We start from the raw sequence: 23,777 nt of genomic DNA on the forward strand, positions 1-23,777 counted from the left end.
CCATGTGTCCTGACTTTTACATATAATACAATTGGACCTTATGTGCGCTTAAGGATACCATACTGAACAGTTTCACTACCATACCCACTTTCTTGAGAGAGCTCTGGGGTTTGACCCAAGATCAACTCCTAATATATTCCAACTCCACACCCACCCTCTCTTTATACCACTGCCATAATTGCCCACAAAAGTCCTCAGTGTACCCCCCAATTACCATTCAGTCATTATAGGGAAATTGGTTGATGTAAGATCTACATGGGAACAGTCTAATGAATCAATTACGCTGCTACCCCTATTCATTCATATACTAGATCGAATCTCCACCCTTTCTTTTAATTGTTTTTAAGTGGTTTTATCAATTAATTCCCTCTCACAGTCTATGAATTTTTAGGGAGTAAATAAAAGTTATATTTTATCAGGTTTCCTATTTGGAGTCTAAGTCGTGGGTTCAATCATGTTTCTATGTTCACAATAAGCACCTTGCACTTTAATAGTTTTTAATTCACCATGAATTCACAAGATTTTCACTTTAATTATTCTACTCAATGACCACAAAGTTGACGCTCACAAAATTCACAGAATTTATTTTGTATAATCATGATGAATAGTTGATCACTTCATTTCGGAAGAAACACCTATCAACACAAGTTTGCCAACAGATTGTGCGACGCCACGTACTCCCCTTTTTTGTCTCTCTCTTTGAGCATCGAATCAGTTCTTTATATATAGGAGTAGTCAGCACATCTATACCGAGTTGCTCCCAGCTCTCAGCTAAGGGACCTCCCTAGGAAAAGACATTTGGTTAGAAGGTGCGGCAAATATCTATTTCTTTCATGTAAAAAATATTTACCTACATTTAATCAACTTCACCCAAAGAAAACGAAAGAAGAAAATATAATGGTGGCCATACACGCAGAGATACTTATAATATTGTTTTTTAATTAGGTGCGTACCTCTAGAGCGCGTGTAAGAAGGTGCCAACGGAGGTCTAACACCTTGTGCACCCATAAAGAAAAATTGGTGGCGCAGAGGATAAGTCATCATTCTACTGTATCACATATAACTTGTGGTTTATATATTAGCTTACTTGTATTATATTTCTGTATATGTATAGAGACAGAACTACTAGTGCCTTTTTCCTCAACCACTTAACTGAACTTTTTAAAGGGATACTGTCATGGGAAAACATTTTTTCAAAATGAATCAGTTAATAGTGCTGCTCCAGCAGAATTCTGCACTGAAATCCATTTCTCAAAAGAGCAAACAGATTTTTTTATATTCAATTTTGAAATCTGACATGGGGCTAGACATATTGTCAATTTCCCAGCTGCCCCAAGTCATGTGACTTGTGCTCTGATAAACTTCAATCACTCTTTACTGCTGTACTGCAAGTTGGAGTGATATCACCCCCCTCCCTTCCCCCCCCAGCAGCAAAACAAAAGAACAATGGGAAGGTAACCAGATAACAGCTCCCTAACACAAGATAACAGCTGCCTGGTAGATCTAAGAACAACACTCAATAGTAAAAACCCATGTCCCACTGAGACACATTCAGTTACATTGAGAAGGAAAAACAGCAGCCTGCCAGAAAGCATTTCTCTCCTAACGTGCAGGCACAAGTCACATGACTGGGGGCACCTGGGAAATTGACAAAATGTCTAGCCCCATGTTAGATTTCAAAATTGAATCTAAAAAATTCTTTTGAGAAATGGATTTCAGTGCAGAATTCTGGTGGAGTAGCACTATTAACTGATGCATTTTGAAAAAAAACATGTTTTCCGATGACAGGATCCCTTTAACTTTCTCTTTATAGTTTAGAGAAACTTGAGAGATTAAATGCACTAGGGCTAATATTCAATTCATGTGGAGTTATTATGCCAGCAAGTATTCTGTAGTCCATGCAGTTTGACCTTTGAGGAATGTTCATTATAGTGAGCTAGGGAATAAATGAATGCCTTGGGAGAACTTTGACATTCCAAAGAGCCAAGTTTGACCTCCTGGAAAATGCTTTCGAACTTTCATTGTTGTCAGCATTCTCACCTTGGCTTTGTATAAACATATAATTCCGGATTTACCACTTTAAATAACGTTCTGTGAGCAATGAGCTTTCCAGTGCTTCCTTAACTTCCTTAAAATCAAGTCGTTTTAGTGCAGAACTTGCATTCTGTGCGCAGACTGAGACTGGTACACGCTGAAATCTGAAGATCTTTGATACTGTTAAGGCGGCTGGTTTCTAGAGAGCCCCGATCCTGGTGATTGCACCTCCATTCATGAGCAGATGGATCTCAAGATTGAATGTATTCCCACAGGAGAGATCATTCGTGTGGCCTACCAGGATGGGGAATTTATGTTTGCAAACTGGAAGAATGTAAGTTTATGTTTTTCTACCTACTGTATTGTTCGCCGGCTGCTAGAAAGCCAGAGGAAGTCAAAATAAACATTATTTGCCGGATCAGAATATGTAAACCTTTCGTTAATTCTAAAGACATACCATAAAATGAACTACTCGAGTAACTTTCAGAACATATTTTATAATCCTTGTTCATTTTTAAGTGCATATTAGGGGTGGGGCATCTTTTAGCCTGATATGTTCTGAATATGTGCTAGTACTTTCTACCAAGTTGTTTGGCATTCCTGGGTCAAATGTTTAGACAAAACCTAACATTATGACTGTTTTGTTGATTAGCCAAAAAGTTACCTATTATAGAGCAGCCTGTTGTCCCGAGTTACTGAAGCCTGAACCGGCATCCCTGATAAATGGACTCTTACTAAAACAAATCGGCCACATTTAGGTATTGTTATGATTTAACTAAAGGGGCAGTAAACAAGTAGACCTGCCCCTGTAGTCACAAAAGACTAAATGACCAAGTGGTGGGGTTTTATAAGTCAATATTGGGATATCACATACATCTATTGTTAATCAAGTTGTTTTTCTTTTAAATGTTAGCATAGCATAGAATGATTGTTGTCCTTATTACATGCAGAATATTTGTAAATGTAAGCTATTGTGTCATTTACGTGTCCACCCTCTCTCGCCCCCACACATGCCGAAACCTTGTTAGCACTGACAAGATACCACGGAATGCATGGAACAGAGTTACAATTAACACCCCCTGAAAATGCATCTGAATTACCTTAGGAAACAGATTGCATTGTGCAGAGTTGGGAAGGTGCTAGGGCTTAATGAGGGTTGGCCAAGATGCACCTAAAGTATAAAGATATTGCATTGGCACTTCTGCATGAGGATAAGCTTTAGGTGACACACATCTAGTAATTCTTTTTTATTTCTACTTAATTTATTATTGAAGAATAAAAATGCGCAGGTCTGTCTGCCCGTAAACAGTGTTATATAAAATTTATATTTTTCTGTCATTTTCATCATTTGTGGTCTGTCTGCATTAGCAAAGAGCTGACAGTATTACTTTGAATGGCATTTACATTTCATTGAGCTATCAAAATATCACAAAAGATGCAGTAAATGTTTGGGCGTTGTTCTGGCAAACCGGCAAACACAGGGAGCATCCTGTTTAACAGGAAGTGGATCACTGTCCAGGGAACAGTTGGGTCAAAGTACAGGAGGCTTTCACCCTTGCTTTTAATTTGTACATAGTCTTTATTCTTTTCAGCAGCGCAGGAATGCAAGAATGTTAGAGGGCTTTAACACCAGAAAAAGGAAATTGTAACTTTGTAATGAGAATTGGATTTACTAAAGTACACACAGTGTCATCACTGACAGCGCAAAATTAAAATATTTAAAGGCACCACACCCTATTTCTCACTATATTTGACTTAAAACATATAAGGACACATTATGACAATTTCCTTCACAGGTTTCCCACAGGGATCCAGCCCCACCATCAGGGCAAAATACACAAAATACGTAAATTGCTTAAATTACACTAAGACATACACAATTAATGTAACTTCTGTAAAATCTCCTGTGAATTCCCTAAAAAATTCACATAACTTACATATCAAGCAGTGGAAAGGTGGAGCAGTGTGATAGGGGCAGGCAAACTCCACTGATGCCCAATGAATTAAAAAACTTAAATTCCAGTGAACTTACTGATTATTAGCATATTAATTATTTTAACTATTTATATGAGCTCAGGCCTGGATTTTTGGTGAGGCCACAAAGGCAAGGCGCCCATTCGCAATCCAAGGAGCACTGGGGACGCGTACTCCTGTACGCATCATCCCCATTGCCCCATCAGATGCGCACACTAACGTGCAGGGGAGAGGGAGGTGCGAGTGAGGGTGCCGGGTACTAGGACCCAGTGGCCTAGGGGCAACGAAGCCCAAAATCCAGGCCTGTATGCGCTACTAATTATTTGGTAACATTAGCTGTTCATATTGGAATCTATTGACATGATCAAATGAGTGTCTCCTACATGAACTTTTTTATCAGCAGAATAACTTCCTATTGGGCAAATAACTACAAAGACAAATATTGTGAAAAATTTGTGTTACTTTTGTAGAAACACCAGTAACTGTATTGAGCACTGACAAGACAAAGCAGTGTCTTGGGCAGGTAGGTGTGAAAGGTTTAAACTTAGGGCAAAATTCACTGACCCCCAATAAACTGATTCTGATGGTGGTCTTGCCCACCATACTGGCTTTCATAATGTTGACTTATACAGAATTTAGCACTACCCTAAGCCTTCCTCTTGCCTACTGAATGCCTACTCTGTTGGTTGTGTCACCTAGACCCGCACCCGACCCTAACTCTCTGCACCCCAACCCACACATGACCCTAACCCACCCGTGACCCCCTCTTTATGTACCCGCGTGCGCCCCCTTGTGGCATCACAAAATGGGCAGGCCTGCGTGAGTATATAAAAAGGCGCTTGCAGAGTCGGAAGTGGGCCAGAAGAAGGCTGTTAGCGGGGAGAATGAAGGCTGAAGTTTAGCTCAAAACAGTCCAAGGAAATACTGCAGAAGTCCGGCTTGCGCATCACTACTGTAAATGATAGGTGGGGCACAGGAGGTATAGAAAGCCCAGATGGCAACAAATTATAAGTAGGTTTAAGAAAAATGTGTATTAACATATTGTATGGGGCCCTAAAATAATTTAGTTACAGCACTGAGTGTATTGCAGTCATGTCCTTGACAGCCAGTACCACAAATTTTATATTGTGTGCTCCCCCTATAACGCCAAAAACTCTTAAATACACAACAGAAGCATCTTGCAACATGAGAGCTATTGAATTTCGCCTGGCTTATGGATTTCATTGTTTACTTCATCAAATAAGCACTAGCCTATCCCCAAATCCCATGTTCTTGCTGGCCCCCCAAATTCACTGATTTGAGCTCCCTCTAGAGGAGCTGGTTCTATGCTGGAAATGAGTATACCTAAACTGACATGTAAACCCCACATTGTTATAAGACTTCCTGACTTCAGTTAATAGGTGCTGAGAACATAACGCGGCTGGAAAGACAGTTAATGGAGGCTGATCTGCCCATAAGTCTAATGTTCATAGTTCATTTAACTGCAGTGTTGTCTTTGTACCCCCATTAGAGCAAAGGGGCATTTTTAAGCATATAAGGGGCTTAAATTTTGTCAGTTTATGTATATCCTTGTGAAAAATCTTCATAATCCACTTTTCATTTAAAAGAATATATAAACTCATGTAGTTAATCCCATACTATAAGAATATAATGTTCCAGCGCCCTTACTCACCTAAAAGGAAAATTCTGATTCACTAGAACCATACATTTGTGCCCACATTACATGCCCTAAACCTGCCATTTTCTGGTAAATTTTGTTGTTTGTTTATATCATTGCAATATGACATATTAATTAATATAATGTTTTGGTCGCATACTCACTGCAGGGTATATTGCCCTTTAATAAAGCTACTGAATCCCCCATGTCTCACAAAATGTAATAAATACATTTAAAGGGGTTCACCTTTGAATTTAATTTTAGTATGATGCAGAGATAGTGATATTCTGAGACTATATGCTATTGGTTTCTGAAGGTGGGTTGCTGCTTGGGGTCTGGAGGGGGCTTTGCAGCAGGGGTGAGGGGCCAGAGGGTCCCAGGCCCCCTAGCCGACCCTGCCTATTTGAAAGCTGCAAAGAGTAAGAAGAAAAGGGCAAATACTTTAAAAAACTATAAAAAAATAAATAAATGAAGAACAATTGAAAAGTTACTTAGAATTTGTGATTCTATATCATACTATAAATTAACTTAAGGGTGAACCACCCCATTAATTGGTGTGGGTGTTCTGCATTTGTCTTGGCTTCTTGCACAGTGATTCACAGGAATGCACAAAGATCAGCAATTCACTCACCATATTCGCATTTGCAAAACAGGTTCCAACAGAAGCATTCCTTTTTTTCAGTGGTAATAATCCATCCACTTTCTATGTGATTTGGCCTATGTGTCTGATTACCCACATTTGTAGTCATCCAATCTGGTATTTTTTTTTTTTTCACCATAGGTTAAAAACACTACATAAAAGTGCTACCTGCTGGTACTGGTAAAGTGCCACCTGCAGCAAGTTTTTCAATTTGCCTCAAGGCAGAAACAGCATTAAAAGTACTAATCTAAATGAAATCCAATAATACTGATCTAGTGCTACACAACAAGTATAGGCTACATGCTGGAATAGCAAAACGATTTTTCGTTCTAGGGCCACTAGTATTTTTTAATAATGCATTTAGAACTATTTGGGATTGAACTGGGCCAGAACAGACCCACTCCCTGTGTAAAGCTTTTGACAAGTCTTCTGACCTCCCTCCCTGGCCCCTGCGACTCCAAAAAAAAGAGGTCTGGGGCGAAGGGCCCCAGTGCAACGCTGCTTAAAATGTATTTGCCGGAAAATGAGTTTGCCAGGCGACAAACCTCCTCTTCTTCACGGTGACTAATCTACCCGATCTGCCTTTCCCTCGCTTCCACCAGTTAAAATGTAAATTGCCTGGGGGTAGGCACACGGAACGCTTCATTTTCCGAAGTCGCCCGTAATTGTGAGGAAACTTCGGGCAACTTCCGAAAACTATGCGTTCTGTGTGCTTGCCCCCAGGTGATTTACATTTTAGTCGGTGAAAGGCAGATCGGGGAAATTAGTCGCCGCAAAGAAGAGGAGATTAGTCACCTGGCGACTAATCTCCAGAATCTGCCCGTGTGGCCAGACCCTTATCATGTCAAGAGTAGCTGTGCAGCAATAACAATTGCGTGTTGTGTATAACAATGTTCAGTAGGGAATGAGTCAAGGACATACTAATGTCCGAAGGCGGGAGGGGGAATGAAAATGTGGGAGTGGATGTTTAGAATTGTTGGGATCTATGCCATGTATGAAGAAAGAATGAAGCAGTATGTACTCACTGGATTTTCCCCTGCCTATTATATGTGCTTCCATGATTTAATATAAAATATGTGTTAAAGGGGTTGCTCACCTTTGAATTAATGTCTGTCGATATAGAAAGTGATATTCTGAGACAATTTGGAATTGGCTTTCATGTATTATTATTATTATTTGTAGATTTTGAGTTATCTATCTTTTTATTCAACAACTCTTCAGTTTGCAATTGTTGCAATGGTTGCTAGGGTCCAAATGACTGATTTTAATAAGAGACAGTTTTTTTGAGTTATTTAGCTTTTTATTTTGCAGCTCTCGAGTTTGCAATTACCTGAATTAACCTAGCAACCATGCATTGATTTGAATAAGAGACTGGAATATGAATAGGAGAGGGCCTGAATAGAAAGACAAGTAATAAAAAGTAGCAATAACAATAAATGTGTAGCTTTACAGAGCATTTGTTTTTTAGATAGGGTTAGTGACCCCCCATTTGAAAAAAAATAATGAAAACCAATTTTAAATTTGCTTAGAATAAGCCATTCTATAACATACTAGGGGGCACATTTACTTAGGGTCGAACATCGAGGGTTAATTAACCCTCAATATTCAACTGTCGAAGTTAAATCCTTCGACTTCGAATATCGAAGTCGAAGGATTTACCGTAATTTGTTCGATCGCACGATCAAAGGAAAAATCGTTCGATCAAACGATTAAATCATTAGAATCGAACAATTCAAAGGATTTTAATCCATCGATCAAACGATTTTCCTTTGATCAGACCTTCCCCATAGGCTAACATTGATGTTCGGTAGGTTTTAGTTGGCGAAGTAGGGGGTCGAAGTTTCTTTTAAAGAGACAGTACTTTGACTATCGAATAGTCGAATGATTTTTAGTTTAAGTCGAAGTCGTAGTCGAAGGTCGAAGTAGGCAAAAAAACGTTCGAAATTCGAAGTATTTTTTCTTCTATTCATTCACTCGAGCTAAGTAAATGTGCCCCTAAAAGTTAACTTAAAGGTGAACCACCCCTTTAAGGCTAAAGACACATGGCATTTTCTCTAATGATATAGTTTAGCTTGTGGAGAAATTCCTGAAACTGCCAGCCCCACTTCTCCTTGACTTTAAGGGTTAGTTCACACGAGGAGATTCGGGGAGATTTTGTCGCCTGACGACTAATCGCCTTGTCTTCTGAGTGACAATCTCCCCGAACTGCCTCAGCGTTTTTTCCCATAGGCTACAATGAAAAGTCACCTGTGATAATGCACACGCGGCAATGCATTTTCTATAGTCGCCCGAAGTTGCCTCACACATCGACAAAATCTCCCCGAATCTCTTTGTGTGAAAACGCATCGCCGCGTGTGCATTAGCGCAGGCGACTTTTCATTGTAACATAGTAAGTTAAGTTGAAAAAAGACACACGTCCATCAAGTTCAACCCTTTGTCTTTATATAACCTGCCTAACTGCCAGTTGATCCAGAGGAAGGCAAAAACCCCATTTGAAGCCTCTCCAATTTGCTTCGGAGGGACTGACTCCAAGATGGCAATCGGACCAGTCCCTGGATCAACTTGTACTATGAGCTATCTTCCATAACCCTGTATTCCCTCACTTGCTAAAAAAACATCCAACCAATAAAGTAACACACAGATTGCATTCACTTTGTAGTCTATGGGAAAAAACGCTGAGGCAGTTCGGGGAGATTGTCGCTCAGAAGACAAGCCGATTAGTCGCCTCATGTGAACTAACCCTAATGAAAAGTGCCTGAAACAGCAGTTACCAAGTGTCTGCAGGGATGGAAGGTAAACATTTTTGTTTGTGGAGGCTACTCCACAGAAGGTTTTCCATTGGAGAACCAATGAATATATATATAATACACAAAAGCCACGAATAGCTTGTAAATTATATCCTTATAAATGGTGACTAGTGATGTCATCAGTTATAAACGGTCAGTAGTGATGTCATTTTTGTCACATGACTTACTAAAATGTGTGTTTGGCTTTTTGTGACAATTTTGAGATAAGCAAATAAGTAATTGTAACAATTAAGGTAAAAGGTCTCTTGGGAGACATTAGATTTACAGCTTAAAGGGCAATTCACCTTCATAAGGAAAATTGTAATAACTGAGAGAAAACACAGAAATATGTTTAAGCTTTCATAACCTGCCAAATTTTGTAAAATGAACATGGTAATTAGGGGTGTGGCCACAAAAATGAGCATGGCCAAAAAAATTTGGCACTTTAAAGCTCAGGCCCACATTTGTGGAAAGGCCACAAAGGCCTGGGCCTAGGGCGGCAGAATTTAAGGAGGGCGGCAAACTGCCCAATTACACCGCATTGGCTCAGAAGCACTGGAGATTCGTATCGTTTTTTAAAATTTCCTATGCATCAATTCCCAGTACTCCTGACCCGATGCTGAAAATTTGCCTTTGTACATAAAGGAAGAGGAGGGGAAGGGGGCGATGAAAGGCAGATGGCCTAGGGGCACCTGCTATGTAAATCCGGCCCGCTAAGGCTGGAATTACACGGTGCGCGTCCTTCCGATCAGATGCAATGAGAGGAAGCGCAGGAGTCACCTCGGACGCGCCAAATCTAATCTAATGTAAGCAATACAAATGTCGCATCTACAAACTGATCACGCGACACGAATATCGGATGAAGACGCAATGTGCAGCATTCGCATCCGACACTCGTGACGGATGCAATCATTTTGAAGATACAACATTTGTATTACTTACATTAGATTTGGCGCATCCAACGTTGGATCGGAAGGATACGGACCGTATAGTTCCAGCTTAAAATGAACAGTTCATACTGTGCTACATACAGAAGTTTGCCTTAGAGCAGAGACACACGCTCAGATTCGGGGAGATTAGTCGCCCGGTGATAATCTCCTCTTCTTCGGGGCGACTAATCTCCCCGAACTGCCTTCCCCTCGGCTAGATTGTATATTGCCGGCAGGATGGCACTTTTGTTTTCCGAAGTCGCCTGAAGTGAACGTGCTACTAATCTCCCCGAATCTGAGCGTGTCTCTGCCTTTAGGTGTGAACAGGTGAACAATGTGGGCACAACGGGAACAATGTGAACAGTACAGGGCAAAAGGTGTGAACAATAGAGGGTTGCGCGTGTGAACAATGCAGGGCATAAATTACACAAGATAAGTGATCACAGCAGGAAGATATGTGGGAGAGGCAGCCAGTTGGACAGCATTGATCTATATCATATACGTTATGCTAACACCCAACATGTCAGTGTGTAGTATTTACACAAGCAAAAATCACATTATTTTCACAGTGGTTTAATTTCCACTTTAAGGGTAATTCCACACTGGCGTCTAATCGCCTCATTTTTGCGGCGACCAATCTTCCCAAATGCCTTCCCTGTTCCTGAAAATGAAAAAATGCCGGCTCATGAGGAAACTTCGGAAAACGAATCGCCCGTGTGATTAGGCCGGCGTTTTTTCATTTTAGCCGGTGCAGGAACAGGCGTTCGAAGTTACCTCACGAAACTTCGGGCGACTTTGGAAAACAAATTGCCACGTGTGATTAGGGCCGGCGTTTTTTTCATTTTAGCCGGCGCACGAGCAGGGAAGGCATTTGGGGAGATTGGTAGCCGCAAAAACGGGGCAATTAGTCGCCAGGTGACCAAATCTCCCCAAAACGCCCTGTGTGGCCTGACCCTAAAGGAGATGTAAAGTAAAAATCTTAAAGGGATACTGTCATGGTAAAAAAATTAACCAGCAAATTCTGCACTGAAATCCATTTCTCAAAAGAGCAAACAGATTTTTTATATTCAATTTTGAAATCTGACATGGGCTAGACATATTATCAATATTATGCAAGTTGGAGTGATATCACCGCCTCCCCACAGCAGCCAAACAAAAGAACAATGGGAAGGTAACCAGATAACAGCTCCCTAACACACGATAACAGCTGCCTGGTAGATCTAAGAACAACACTCAATAGTAAAAACCCATGTCCCACTGAGACTCATTCAGTTACATTGAGAAGGAAAAACAGCAGCCTGCCAGAAAGCATTTCTCTCCTGAAGTGCAGGCACAAGTCACATGACCAGGGGCAGCTGGGAAATTGACAAAATGTCTAGCCCCATGTCAGATTTCAAAATTAAATATAAAAAATTCTGTTTGCTCTTTTGAGATGGATTTCACTGCAGAATTCTGCTGGAGTAGCACTATTAACTGATGCGTTTTGAAAAAAAACATATTTTCCGATGACAGGATCCCTTTAACGTTTATATACAGCCCTAAAATAGGAAGAGATGTTATTCAAATAAAATCAGACGGCAAAGCAGTTAAAATTCAGATACACAGACAGAGCCAGCTCTCCTCAGTCTGCAACTGAATGAAGAAGGGGCGTGTTTCACTCTCTGCTCTTGTGTCAGCAAACTGGGATCCGCCCACTGAAAGCTTTATCACATGTACCTTGCGCGTGCGCAGTATCAAGAGGCCGGGAGGCGCTGAGGAGTTGAGTGCTGTGAAGCTGAACAGGAACTTTTACTCAGGTGAGGTACCGAGCGGCGGGGTGCGGTTGTTGGTTGTTTCGTTTTAGCGGGGGGAATGTTACAGAAGCACAGCAGGGAAGAGACTGGCAAGTGTCAGTAAAGGGAAATGATAGAGTGAGACAGTAGGAGGTAGAGTGGCTGGAGGATACTTTGTTGGAGGAGTGCTGTGAGGAGAGTACGGTACTGACGCATGGACTACAGCGAGCAACACAGATGGAGTCACAGGAGACAATATTAGAAAGCGTGGGGAATGATAGGAGAAGGCGGACAGTCTCTGAGCCAGGCTGCTGTATGGGCGACGCTTAGGACAATGTTTCTCTCTCTATAGATCCCACACTTGCCCTTGTTGTAAGTCCTCCGCCCTCTTGATAATGAAGTGAATAGAAAGCATTCTGGGTAATGTAGTCCAGGCACTTAGAGGGAGGGGCGTCTGTGGGCAGGAATTAGGCTGAACAATGTTGGACGGATTCTGAGGGAGAAGAAGAATTCAGGGGTGTGTTCTAGGCAATTGGAGGCAACTATGGGCGAGGGATCTCACATTACAGGTGGGGAACACTAGAAAGGAGCAGGAATGTCCATGTGCACATTGACACCAAACATACACTGATATCTGGTTAGACTTGACCTGGGACTGCTTCCTACTGACATCTGCTCGGTGCTTTCTCATGTCACACACTGACTATTCTGCTGGTGGAAATGGCTTTTTTTTGAGTTCCTCAGCAGGGGCATTGAAATCATACTCACATGTTTTTTGGCATCAAAATCTATTGTCTGTCTGCCTACGGGCACAAAGAGTGGTTTTAGGTACAGGCAAGGAAAAAGGCTGATGCCAGCAGTGGCTTAACTAGATATCACTGGGCCCCACAGCAAATTATTTATCAGGCCCCCAAAATGTCTAGAGGTGGACCTGTATTGACCACTATGTATTGAAATTGTATATGAATTAGGGCCTTATGGGGCCCCTATACTTACTGGGCCCCCCTGCAACTGCTGGGTCAGCTTCCTTTGTAGTTCCCCCCCCCCCTCAGGCCGAGATCTAATACATGTGGCATTCGCCTTAATCAGTTGTCTTGCAAAATAGTTTTATGACTCAGTTTTATGAGTCAGAACTGCAAATTATATAAACAGGCAGAAATATACTGCAATAATAGCAGTTCCATTTACAAGTAACTTCTGGAAAGTTTCTTTCACTTTGCCAAAAACAGTTTTTGGGAGAAGGGCCCATTTAATATTAGATGGAGGGATAATGTAATGTTCATGTACATTTATAATGTTAATGCTGTTATATATTAGGCCTGTCCTGTAAAAAAAACCCTAGGTGTGATGAGGAGTATGAATATGTTTGAGAAAGCAGAGCAATAAAGCTGTGTTCTATGAAACAAACATACTTCATTTGAACCTGTGAACTTGCAAGGATTGACTGCACTGTACACCCTGGGCATAGAGGCGGGGCAGACAGTTACTTTCACTTTCCATTCAGCACTTCCTAGATGTCACTGCTCTCCCCACATTCCCCTGTTCTCTTTACCATTTAATTGTGTAGCCAGTGCGTGGGGATGGACATCAGGTCCCCCATTCTGGTGCACAAACAAGATTCTGAGATGATACAAGGCTTGTCTTAATAACAATGTCCACAAAATGGCTGCTGCCTGCTTGCTATAATTATGAATTCCCAGACTGAAGGAAAAAAGATTCAAATAATTTATATAGTGTAATGAAAGTTCATTTTGCTTGACTAATGTGATAAAATAGGATTTTGAATAATTTTTTTGGGTGACTGGTCCCCTTTAAGTTCGCTGACCAGTGCGACATCAGCCTATGGGGTATATTTATCAAAGAGTGAAGTTAGACATCGCTACAGCCTCTAGTGTGAAATTCTGCCACTCTCCATTCATTTTGAAAGGTGTATTTATCAAAGGACAAACTTTCACTTTCACTCATTGATAAATACTATTTTAAAAATCCCATAGAAATGAATGGAGAGTGGCTGAATTTCACTCTAGAGGACTGTGGCTACCTCCTAGTTTCGCTTTTTTTGCAAACACAGTGGGGAAAAGCATACCTTTTTTTTGCATTTTTGCCCAGAAATCTGCTCCATGTGTGCTTGCAGGTTTAGATTAGCTGTTTCTCCACCTGCATTTCTACTTATCAGTGAACTACTAGTTCATTGATAAGTAGCCCTAGTGCACTGGCAGACAGGAAGGTTCCAGACATCTGTGACTTTTAGTAGCACAAGAGGTTAAAGTACCCAAAATCACCCCATTTACCTCTGTGGAAATTGCCTTTAGAAGTGAATGAGGACAGAAATTCTGATCTAGTGAAGATCACAGAATGCCTGGAAAGTCCCTGTGTGTCATTGCCAATATAGTTGATATTTAGAAGTGTTACATTATTAATAATGAGCCCCAGTAGACTTAATGGACATGTAGGAAAAGGGGTTTTCTTCTGCTTATAAGAAATAAGATATTGTGTATGAAGGCTGCAGCATTTGTGGAATGTCCCCAATGTCTATTGTATGAACTTCTTACAGTCTTCTGAGCTAAGCATGGTATGCATTCAGACTTGTGCCTGTGTGCCTCTGCTGTTATTTTGATTTCCAGAAATAGTTCTGCAGCTGTGCCTGGCCCCGGCTGCTCGGTTATGAAAGGGAATGGGGGAGAATGCAAGAGCAGTAGCTTTACACAGCAAGTCACACGTGTGCTCCTTTCAAGATTGTATAATCATGTTACAGTGCTCCCAGTTCTTATAATAGGATGGCCTAAAAAAAACAAAACAAATGTTCTTCTGTATATTGTCTTGTGTCTTTAATAGGTTTGTGTCCGGAGCTTTTGCAGCTTATATTCCAAATTAGTACAACACAGTAACTTCTGAAGCAACATGCACTTTGGTACCAACCCCATTTTATTCCAAAGTTCTTTGCTTTTTTTAGCGGACATGTTTGCAGACGCACCTTAAGGGTCTGGCCACACAAGCAGATTCAGGGAGATTAGTCGCCCCAGCGACAAATCTCCTCTTCTTCAGGGCGACAATCTCCCCGAACTGCCTTCCCCCTGCCCTCCGCTGGCTAAAATGAAAATCACCTGGGGGAAGGCACACACGGCGATTCGTTTTCCGAAGTCACCCAAAGTTTCCTTGTGAGGCAATTACGGGCGACTACGGAAATCAAAGCGTTCTCTGTGCCTGTCCCCAGGCGATTTACATTTTAGCTGGCGGAAGGCAGTTTGGGGAGATTAGTCACAGAGAAGAAGAGGAGATTTGTCACTTGGGCGACTAATCTCCATGTGGCCAGAACCTAAGTCAACTCATTTTGTGGCAACTACATTTTAAGCAGCGTTGGACTGGGGCACCCGAAGCCCTCTCCAGCCCCCCTGCCCGCGTTGCAACCCCCCTCTGGCACCTCCCTCTTTTTTTTGGAGTCGCACCTGGGGCCAGGGAGGGAGGTCAGATGACATGGCAAAAGCTTCCCACAGGGAGTGGGTCTGTTCCGGCCCAGTCCAACCCTGATTTTAAGAAGGACCCCTATTTATGGGCCTTTCCGAGATATACACAATGTATAAACCTGCCTGATTCACTGTGCTTGCAATCTACTTGATGGTGCTTTTTAGGCAGAAGATTGTAGTGTATAGATAGTGGTTTGACACTGATATACAACCTGACTTCTTTGTGGGAAATCCCAAATAGTTCTAAATGCATTATTAAAAAATACTAGTGGCCCTAGAACGGAAAATCATTTTGCTATTTCAGCACGTAGCCTATACTTTGTGTTTTAGACTAGCACTAGATCAGTATTATTATAGATTAGTACTATAATGCTGTTCCTGCAATTTTGGAAAATGAAGCGCCGCGTGTGCCTTCCACCAGATGATTTTCATTTTAGCCGGCGGAGGGCAGGGGGAAGACAGTTTGGGGAGATTGACGCCCCGAAGAAGAGGAGATTTGTCGCTGGGGCGACTAATCTCCCCGAATCTGATTGTGTGGCCTGACCCTAAAGGGATTGTTCACTTTCAAACAACTAGTTGTTTTCAGATAGATCACCAGAAATAATTACTTTTTCCAATTGCTTTCTATTTTCTATGTGTCTGTTTTTCTAAAATTGAAGTGTCATAAAGCAGCTCTGGCAGGGGGATCGCCGACCCTGTAAATTTACCAAAATTTATACATTTGGTTGATACATTTCTTATCTTTGTCCCTGCTGAGTGGAATCTCTGGGTTTCATTAAAGGCAGCTGTTGGAATTGATACAATAGTTTCTAATATTCCAGAGATGCTGCTGAGAAATGTAACCACTAAATGTTGCAAAAATGTAACCGTTTAGAGTCTGTGCCTGAATTACTGAGCTGCCAGACTTGAAACACCAGAGACCGCAACATTCAACTTTTAAACTTAGATTTTGGAAAAACAGTAAAAAATAAATAAATAATGGAAAGTAACTGAAAAATAATTTCAGTAATTTATGCGGAACAATCTGAAAGCAACTGAAATGAAAAACATGTTTGGAAGGTGAACAACCCCTTTAAAGGAGTTATTCGCCTTGATATTAGCTTGGAATTCTATGGTGATTTGCAGCTTGACTTTATTATTTTATTGTTTGTGTTTTCATAAGCAACTTTTTTCTCCAGATCTCCAGTTTAGATTTAAATCGTTTTCTTGTTGCTAGGGTTCTACTTCCACTAGTGACCAGGCAGTAGTTTGATTGGCAGAGTAAAAGATGAATGGCAGTCTAAATTGAAACAAGCATTAGAAATATTACATATAATCAACATTCAGTATTTTGGTTGTCTGACTGCTGAGGTCAGCTATTCACATATGAGGGTGTGTTCCTCTCCTACTGTGGCTAGCACACCCTACAAGTCCCTTTTATTAAATGGTCTGTTATCCACTAGATGGAACTGATGTAGGAGGGAGGTGAATGCAGCACCAGAGCAGAGTTTGTCAGCATCCTGCAGCTAGTTGCATGATCACACAGCTCTTTATCTCTGACTCATCTGATAATATAAGTCATTGATATGTGCTACTCATAGCTGATTCTAATCTCCATTCTTTTTAAAAAAAATATCAGACGTGTTATTTCTGCTCCTCGTGCAAAATTGTAAATATGATCAATAATTAAAGTAATGATTAGCCAATGCAGTTGTTAAATTAGTGTTTAAAAGGTAGTACAATATCCTCTAAGAAAAGAAATACATTAGATATCATACCCACAGCTAAAGTATGCTCATTGTATAATTCAAACTTTAGATGATGGTCTTTTGTTATGTTAATGTATTGGTTGTGGTTGACTGTAGCACACCGTGTGTGTTGAAGAAATTTAGGCTTGTCCCAATCTCCAAAGGACTCAATCGGTGGTACAAAATGAAGAAAAGGCCAGATTGCTATTGTTTTCCTAAATTTTGTGCTACAAATTGAACGAAAATGCACACATCAGATTAGGAAGCATTACTCTCTGGTATCGATGGTCCTGTTATAAAAATAACATTTATAAAGAAATATTAAGAGCACAAAATGTAAAGTACATGGGCATTGTACCACTGCTTTGTTTTTAGTGGTATCCTATCTTGGTATGTCCATATCCAACTGTGATCAGTTGCTTGTCCTTTGGTGTCACCATGTATGTAGTTAATGATACTGTTAAAGACACTGGCAGGCCAATATAAGAGGCAGTGTGCAGTCAGAAAAGCCTTCACTGAAGAGGAATATAGAAATACAGCCTTCCATTAACTGCAGACTGTGCACTTAGATAAAAGATAAGATGTGCACAAGATAAAAAAAGTTAAAGGGTTTGTTCACCTTTGAGATAACATTTAGTATGATATAGAGTGGTATTCTGAGATAATTTGCAATTTGTTTTTATTTTTCGTTATTGAAGGTTTTTGAGTTATTTAGCTTTTCATTCAGCAGCTCTTCAATTTGCATTAAAAGCAATCTTGTAACTAGGGCCCAAATTACCCTAGCAACCATGCATTGATTTGAATAAGAGACTGGAATATGAATAGCAAGAGAGTCTGAATGGAAGGATCAGCAGCAATAACAATAAACTTGTAGCCTTACAGAGCATTTGTTTTTTAGAAGGGGACAGCGACGCCCATTTGAAAGCTGCAAAGAATCAGAAGAAAAAGACAAATAACTATAAAACTATAAAAAATCAATAATGAAAACCAATTGAAAAGTTGCTTATAGAATTGGCCATTCTATAGTATACTAAAAGTTAACCTAAAGGTGAACCACCCTTTTAAACTCCACTGACTTAATTAAAGGAACAATAACACCAAAAAACAAAAGTGTTTTAGGACAGAGACGCATGCTCAAATTTGGAGAGATTAGTCGCCCTGCGACAAATCGCCTCTTTTTCTGGGCGACTAATCTCTCCGATCTGCCTCCCGCCGGCTAGAATGTAAATAGCCGGCAGGATGGCAAACAGTGCTCATCCAGCCAGCGATTTAGATTCTAGCCGATGGGAGGTAGTTCGTGGAGATTAGTCGCCCCGAAGAAGAGGCGTTTTTTTTTGCCGGGCGTGTACATCTCCTCGTGTGTGTCTGCCCATAAGTAATGAAAATATCATGTACTGTTGCCCTGCACTGGTAAAACTGATATGTTTGCTTCAGAAACACTACTATAGTTCATATATACAAGCTGCTGTGTAGCAATGGCGGAAATTGAAAAAAGGCTATGTGGCACAGGTTAAATAGTGGATAACAGATAACATTATGTTCTACAGAGCTTATCTGCTATCTGCTGTGTAACCTGAGCCTTTTCTCCTTTGAATGGCTGCCCCCATTGCTACACAGCAGCTTGTTTATATAAACAATAGTAGTGTTTCTGAAGTTAACACAGCAGTTTTACTTGTGCAGAGCAACACTGCATTATTTTTTTACTTTAAAACAATTTCATTTTTTGATGTTACTGGTCCTTTAAGGTCCTTCTTCAACAGTTCCACTAGTTCAGTGTCCAAAATGTCTAGAAAAAAGGATAGAGACCACTATGACAATGTTTGTTTTTAAGCCTGTCTCTCTGTTATGGTTTGGGAGGGTGGTGTACAAAACACTTTTAACTAGGAAATTACTTTTAACCAGGCCTGAACACACAAGTCCGAAGAGCTCTTCTCTAGGTGAATACATGCTTGGCCAAGTCAGGCTGATCCAATTGTTTGGTCCATGGGCCAGCGATCAGATTATAAAGGGCATCATTTTGTACAATCTTTTTATTAATTTAACTATAACACTAAAAAAATAAAATAATGAAAACCAATTGAAAAGTTGCTTAGAATTGACCATTCTATAACATAATAAAAGTTACCTTAAAGGTGAACCACCCCTTTACAAGCACATTAGAGGGCATTACAGACATATAGCAGTGGGAAAAGTTAAAGAACTTTAGGCCACTCCATTAGACTTGAGTAGATGCATTTATAAGCTTAGAGCGCGGTGAGGTTGTGGAATTCCTTGCTGGATTATGTGGTGCTGGTACATTTATTAAAGCCTTTGAGTGGATGGATGACTTTTTGAAAGAGCATAATATCTGACTTTAAGATTTATAGCTAGTTTTGTATAGGTATCAGAGTTTATATTGGTGAGTGTACACCTAGATCTGTTTGGTCCTGGCAAGAAATACCTCTGAAATTGGTTGAACTTGGTGGACCTTTATCTGTTTTCAGTGCAAATTAACCAACTTTATAACACTGAGAAGACAAGATAAAAGTGTGTACAACACAACTTTAAGATATTCGCAGTTGTTTTACTAGCACAATGATCTGGGCTTACTTCCAGGACATATTGTACCACACTAAATTACTACCTGAGAACAGCAATGAGTCACTGGCATTACACTTAAGCAGTGTGGTGTGTACAAATGAAAGTGACATTTCAAAAAATTTACTTAATTAAATTGCAGTGAATTAGTTCTCATGTTGGCATAACCTTCATCAGGATATTGCTAATCCAATTAATATTTAGGTGTTATTTTTCTTATTTACACAGGCAACACGTAGCCTTTAAAGGCAAATTAAAAAGGTTGTTCAACTTTGCTATAACTTGCAATTTTTTATTATTTGGAAAGACTGGAATATGAATAGGAGAGGGCCTGAATAGAAGGATCAGTAATAAAAAGTTACAACAATCAATGTGTAGCCTTACAGGGCATTTGTTTTTTTTAGAAGGGAGTCAGCAACGGCCATTTGAAAGCTGCAAAGAGTCAAAAGAAAAAGGCAAAAAACTGTAAAAAAAAAAAAATTATGAAAACCAATTGAAAAGTTGTTTAGAATTGACCGTTCTATAACATAATAAAAGTTACCTTAAAGGTGAACCACCCCTTTAAGGTTGAAACTTTATACCAGTTTTAGTGTTAAGGACAGAATTCAGTTTCTTGTGATTCTCTTATCATTCTTGTTGACTTGGCATAGACCATCATACACTTAAGGTGGCTATAGACGTAGAGATGTCGCCACACGAGCGGATCTCTGCCCGATATGCCCGCATTGAAGTGGGCGATATCGGGCTGAACCAATTGTGGGCCCTAGGGCCCAACGATTGGATCATAATGCAGAAGAACAGGCGGTCGGATCGTGGGACCGCAGAGATGCGGCCTCGATCCAATGGGATTTTTTTAACTCGCCCGATTGAGATCTGGCCAGATATCGATCTGGAAAGGCCATTAGATGGCCCGACACAAGCTGCCTACTCGGTCTGTCGGCAGCTTTTATCGGCCTGTGTATGGGGGCCTTTAGATGCTCTGCTCCATTTCCATGAAAATAAGTGAACTCTGTTTTGTAAGATTCTGCACCATTTGTGGTGGCTGTAAACAGCTATGATCATGGGTGAGCCATCGTCCCAGCTGGGTGGTAAATATGGACAGAGCATATACTGAACCAGGGAATAGTGATGGGCAAATCTGACCTATTTAAGGTCACTTTGCATTGAAGTCTATGGGACATTTTTTTGACGTGCAACCATTTTTTTCACTCATTGCAGTGTATACCCGGCTTTTTTTCCAGTGAAACCTAGTGAAAAATTGTCACTAGGTGAAGCAGTAGATTCAGTGTTATTTGGGAGCATTTGCGTGGGGGCTTTGCAATATTTCACACAGATTCTCTTGGTTTGCCCTTTAATTAAGCAGTTCTAACACTCTAATGCCAAAGACTGTATGAATGCGCCCTACTGTGATAAGGTATGTTAGATAATTCATAGTAGGGTCATCAGTTTTTGCTGTGCATGATGAGTATGTATTGTTTTTATGTATTAGATTGTGCCTTACTGTACAGGTGACTAATCCAACACATTACTATGGATACTTTTAGAGTGAATTGGGGTAAATGCAGTGATGTTGGCAAGCCCTTCCAAGTATAAGGTTCATTAACACGCTGATTTATAGTATGAGTGAATGCATCAGAAGCTTCTTTATACTATCTGTCCAGTCAACTGACAATGAACAGAACAGAAGCTCCACGCAGTAATGTCCAGCCAGCAACAAATTACAGCTGAAAAAACAGCCTGGAATGCTGGTGTTGCAAGTTCAAATTGATTCATATTAGAAGTGTAAAAAAATATTCTTTAAAAAAAAAAAAAAAAAAGGGCAGTCTGAGCAATTTTACTTTAATTTGTTTTGGGGTGGTTTGTTCCCTTAGTTCCAAACTCTGATCTTAAAATGCATTTGCTCCTTATGAATCATCTTTGCAAGAAGTAGGCTATTTGCTGTACTTGATTTATGATGCACATTGACATTTTTTCCATTTTCTAAATGGTTTCACTATGAGTGCATATTTGTAAATCCTTACCTAAAGTATACTTCAATTTAGTTTTTTTTTTTGTGAAGGCAGCACAGTCTAGTGTGCCACTGCTGGTTTAGTTGCTTATTTTCAGATGGTACCTGCAGTTGAGAGTTGGCAGGGGTATAATTGTAGATAATCACTTTGTGTTTATTGTCCTAAATTATGTCAGAATGGGCTGTGGGTCAAATACATTGTGACTGAACCCAAGATTGTTACATATGACATACAGGGGCAGATTTATTAAGGGTCGAATAGTGAATTTCACACATTCTAATTGTAATCCCCCAATTTGAATGTAAGATTTATAACACATTGACCATGGAAGCAGTTCTGATTTGAATATTCTCCACTTAAAACCTGCCGAGTTCATTTACAAGTCAATGGCAGATGCTTTTGAACCATTTTAATTTGTTAATTGCCTTCCTGACATTCGAGTTTTTTTCGGAGGGAAAACTCGATTCGAAATTGATTCAAATTTTTGGGGCTATTCGATCGAATATTAGAATATTTTTTCCTCCCATTCAAGTTGTGAGTGTATTCAAATTTATTAGAGTAAAAAAATAATTCGCATAAATTCAAAATTCGACCTTTGGCAACTCTGCCCAACAATGTTGGGCAAGAAATAATTTGTTGTTCAGTGTTGTATTGTAGATAAGAACAAATAATTGAATAGCAGAAGAATTAATCCATTCATTGTGAGCATAATATTTCCTTTACTAAATGTTCATTTTGTTTGTATTCTTTTTGATATGGTTTATGGGTAAACAAACTAAAGGGGCGTTTGAATTTCTACCGATGCAATTAGGAACCAAAGAGGACTTCAAAGGTACTGTGCCATATTGCATTCAATGAAAAAACCTTATCACCTCGTTCACTTTCAGATTTCAAAAGAGTTTAATGCCATAAGTTGTGAGGGTCAGTTTGTTCAAATTAGTTTTGCTTACGTTATTGTGACTGGAAATTGGTATTTGCAAGGGAGGCAGATTACTGGAGCTCATTAAACCGTCGCATGAAGAAATTGTTCTTTTTTTTCTGGATGCGATAAGCTGGTGATAGAGCTGAAACAAAAACTGAATGTTATATATAGCACAGTGAGAAAATGCAAATGATTTTGCTTTTGTTTATCATATGATTTATGACGTGTATATGCAAAAATGAGTTGGGCTTAGGCTTTTCAACTTTTTACCTCTCTGGGGCAAGAATATTTTTTTCTGAAATAAGATTCTAGGAAGGCAATGAGAAAAAAAAAACAATACTCCTATTTGTGCCTGTAATTTCACTTAGATTGTAAACTTTGGGGCAGGGATACACTGTTGTTTCTCATAGCACTTAATGTTTGTAAATGTGCCTCTTTATATTTGTCAGTTTTTCTTTTTGCACTGCTACTGTATTGTAAAAAATATACAGTGCTGTGTATGATGTAGACCTAAGGGCCCTTGGTCATGGGTTTTCGTGCATCTGATGCACATATGAGACGTGTTTGAGTGCACCTAAAAGCATCAGCATTTTATTTCTGCCTGTTTGTACTTGCATGCTTTTTTAGAATTGTTTTATTGCAGTCAAGTGTAATTGTGTTTTTTTAAAGAGCAACATCCTGCATACTTTTGTGCTTGATGTATGTTCTTAATACATACCTCGCAACATTTTGGAAATAGAAAGAGAGAGGAGGATGAAGTGAGGATGAAATGTTGTTTACTGCTCTCTCCATACCTATAGGATATACTTTCATATATATACTTGTATAAACTACAATTGTTGCTGGCACAAAAAAATATTTGGGAGGTCCTGGTCCTGACAACATATATAAAATATAAACAATGTTCTTAACAAATGAGATCCAATGTGCATTGAGCACATCAAATTCAGTCTTCGTGACCAGTAATGTTTCCATAGCAACCAATCAGCAATTACATTACAATTACACCTACAAGTAAAGGTGGCCATAGATGTAACAATTACGATCTTTCTTGGAAAAGAAGATCGTTCCATTCAATACACACGTGTAGAGCACTAACAATGGCCTATGTTTGGGTGCCTTCAAAGGCACCCGACCGATATCCAAGTCTTCTGCCGATATCGGTCGGCTCTTTTTCCACCATACATGCGCTGAATATAGTATGAAAATCAGTTTTGTAGCATATTATCTGTGCGTCTATGGCCACCTTTAGAAAACCAAAGCAAAGATGTTGGTTGCTGTGGGCA

General features: G+C 40.0%; 1 protein-coding gene across 1 annotated transcript in view; it reads left to right on the forward strand.

The window, feature by feature from the left end:
- The first annotated feature begins 11,773 nt into the window (after positions 1 to 11,773).
- Positions 11,774 to 23,777, forward strand: part of myo1c.S (myosin IC S homeolog) — a 108,875-nt gene continuing 96,871 nt past the window's right edge. Inside the window, 1 exon segment of the mRNA NM_001089984.1 lies at positions 11,774 to 11,816. The gene's annotated coding sequence lies outside the window, so the exon portion shown is untranslated.

Source organism: Xenopus laevis, chromosome 2S (genome assembly GCF_017654675.1).
Source record: "Xenopus laevis strain J_2021 chromosome 2S, Xenopus_laevis_v10.1, whole genome shotgun sequence".
NCBI classification, from domain to species: Eukaryota; Metazoa; Chordata; class Amphibia; order Anura; family Pipidae; genus Xenopus; species Xenopus laevis.